The sequence below is a fragment of the Propithecus coquereli genome, unplaced genomic scaffold, assembly GCF_000956105.1.
Source record: "Propithecus coquereli isolate 6110/MARCELLA unplaced genomic scaffold, Pcoq_1.0 Scaffold451, whole genome shotgun sequence".
Classification (NCBI taxonomy): Eukaryota; Metazoa; Chordata; class Mammalia; order Primates; family Indriidae; genus Propithecus; species Propithecus coquereli.
Window position 1 is genome coordinate 407,415 of NW_012150297.1, and position 3,432 is coordinate 410,846.

A 3,432-nucleotide genomic window follows, 5' to 3' on the forward strand; every position below is an offset into this window, starting at 1 on the left:
TCTCGCTATGTTGCCGAGGCTGGTCTCAAACTCCTTGGCTCAAGCAATCCTCCTGCCTCAGCCTCCCAAAGTGCTGATTATAGGCATGAGCCATCGCACCCAGCCTGCATTCTCTTATTTAGGCTTCACAATGACTATAAGGTAATCATTTCTACTCCATTTTACAGAAGAGGAAACTGAAGATCAGAGAAACTAGTTAATTTTACAGGGCCAGAATTTGAACCCGGGATTGTCTTGCTTCAAGCCCACACACCTAACCTCCCTATCCTATACTGCCACCCGTTCTATCACATCATTGTCTGGTTTGTCACAATTGCAGTTAATTTCCTGACGAATAGTACACGTTCCCAAAAGACATACTCCAGCCCTATTGACCTCTAACACATAGAGACAATTTCGAGTTGTACAGAGTTAGACTATAACTTTTATCAATGATCAAAACCTCAGCCACTCCTAAGAATACTTCTGCTTTAATTTCCAAAATCCAAAGTCTGTCTTTTGTGTGTGAAACTCATAAGGTTCTAGTGTGGTTGTAGCCTAAGGAAATGGGTATTGGTATGTGGAGAAGCCATTATGGGCTTAATTTTTGTTCATTAAGAGATTAGGAAAGCTTTGCTTGGTAAAATGGTTTGCTTCTGTTGTTTGTGAAATCAAGAGACTCCCCAGTCCCTCCAAGCATTATCAGTCAGCTTCTCATCCTTATTTCAACTGCTCTTTGTATACAATTCTATGACAGGATAACACCTAGTGCTGTGGCTATCTAAGTCCTGGGCCACTCAACTAGGCTCTGAAAACAGGGTTAGGAGCTTCGTACTCTTAGCATCTAGCACACAACAGTGTTTAATAAATATTTATTCATTTAATGAATGATTGTAGCCTAGTAGCAGATTAAGCAGACATTTTATATTTATATAATTGACAGCTCATTATTGGCTTAATACTCAATATTTTATACAGGTCCCATTTAGAATGGACATTCATTTCATTTCTCTGAGCTTATATTGAATTAAATCTGTTTTTGCTGAAGGATGTCTAGTTTAACATGAGTAGGAATAAATAATATAAGAAAATTAGAACTTCAGGGGGAAAATTCAGGGATACATGCTAGCAATTATATATAAAAATCATTAATTCTGGAAAGTACAAATTGCTTCACTCTTTAACAACAAAATAGGTACTAACGAAATCTGTGACAACTTTTCTGAATTAAGTAAACAGAATATTTGTTCACATCACCTGAAATCTTTTTGAGAATTTTTTTTTATCATGAATGATGTTGAATTTTATTAAATGCTTTTGTTTGTATATATTGAAATGATCATATATCTTTTCTCTTTTGTTCTGTGAATTACATTGATTTTTGGGCTATTATGCCAATCTAACTTTCCTTGGCCATCATGTATTATTCTTTTTAGGTATTACTGGATTTGTTAATTGTTTTGTTTTGTTTTGTTTTTTGAGACAGGGACTTGCTCTGTCACCCAGGCTGGAGTGCAGCGGCGTCATCATAGCTCACTGCAGCCTCCATTTCTTGGCCTCAAGCGATCCTCCTGCCTCAACCTCCCGAGAGGCTGGGCCTACAGACGCTCACAACCACGCCTGGCTAATTTTTCTATTTTTTGTAGAGATGGGGTCTCGCTTTTGATCAGACTGTTCTTGAACTTCTGGCCGCAAGTTTTTCCTCCGGCCTCCCAAAGTGCTAGGATTACAGGTGTGAACCACCGCACCTGGCCTAATTTGTTAATACGTTTAAAGGATTTTTGTTTCTATGTTCACGAGGGATATTGGTATGTAGTTTTGTTTTATTTTCTTGTAAAGTCTTTGGTTTTGGTATAAGGGTAAAGAGTTGGAAAGTGTTCCCTCTTCCTCTGTTTTCTGAAAGAGCTTATGTAGAATTGGTATTATTTCTTCCTTGAATGTGTGAGGGAATTTACCAATGAAGCTATCTGGGTCTGGAGTTTTGTGAAAAGTTTTTAAATTATGAGTTTAGTTTAAATTGATATAGCTTTATTCATGTTTTCTGTTATTTATTGAGTCAGTTTTGGTAATTTGTATTTCTCAACTATTTTGTCCATTTCATCGAGGTTGTTGAATGAAGTTGTTCATAACATTCATTCTTTTAATGTCTGTAGAATCTTTTTTTTTCCATTTTCTTCAATTGAAATAAGTCATTTATTTTGCCAGTGGAAGCACTTATTTCAATATTAGAAAAACAAAGCTATTTGTTTTCAGCATAAAATAACCCTCAGGTGGAACAGACACATTGATTTTTTTTAAATGGATTTCAAATAAATCCAATGTCTTCATAATGAAAACTTACAACATTCACCAGAATACAGTCGTGACATAAACCAGTGCCTTCCCAAGGAAAGGGAAAATTTCATTGCCTTCCTTTCACTGGTTTTTGTTAAATACAATTTGTCCATTCTGTTTGACTGGTCAATCTGATTGTAGCGTATTAAAACCCAGCTAGGTGCAGTATCGATCCACAGCCTTGACTTAGGAAAACCAAGCCGTCTGTAGAATCTTTAATGATGCCCCTTCTTTCATTCCTGATATTAGCAATTTGTGTTTTATCTTTTTTTTCTTGATTAGTCTAGCTACAAACTTATCAATTCTATTTATGTTTTCCAAAAATCCTCTTAGCTTCCTTTACTTTCTCTATTGTTTGTCTGTTTTCAATTTCATCGATTCCAGTTCTTTATTATTATTTCTTCTATCTACTTTGGGTTTCATTTACTCTTCTTTTTCTAGTCTGAAGCCTTTTTGAAATGATGTTTTCCGGCGTGGATAACATAGGCTCGCGGACAGTTTTAAAGATCATTCTAATTCAGCCCTCTCACGTTAAGGTTAGGGGAACTAGTATTAACCGCTCCTGCCTGCTCATAACATGCTTTCAAAAGCTCTGCTGGAGCACACGCCAGGTACAAAGGATGGGGGAAGAAGGGGTGGTGAATTTGCTTAAGGGAGGGTAAAGTATGCTGTACTCTAGGGGCTGCCTATGTTCACCATCATTGGAGCCACCTACCAGGGAGTTACCCAGATTATACAAGTCTACACAGTGCTGACAGCTGACTTTATTAACCTTTGTCAGATGACTATTAACTTCAGTCTTTCTGACTTAGGTTTATTTCTTTAACTGATAACTCTATTCCTTGATTTTCTTAACCTTAGTCTTTCTGATTTAGATCTATTTCTTTAACAGAATAAAATTTAAGTTTCATATAACAACATATTCCCTATAGAACTTTAATACCAAGCAAAGAGATGGCAATTTTCTTGCATCCAAACTAAAATATTCATAATGTTTAAGTAGAGTTATGCATAAATACTTTGTGGGAAAGAGTTATTGCTGAAGACAAAGCATTAAAGTCAGTTTTATGGATAATACTCAAAACCTCTTCTCATTCTATTAGTTGGTTAATCACTTTT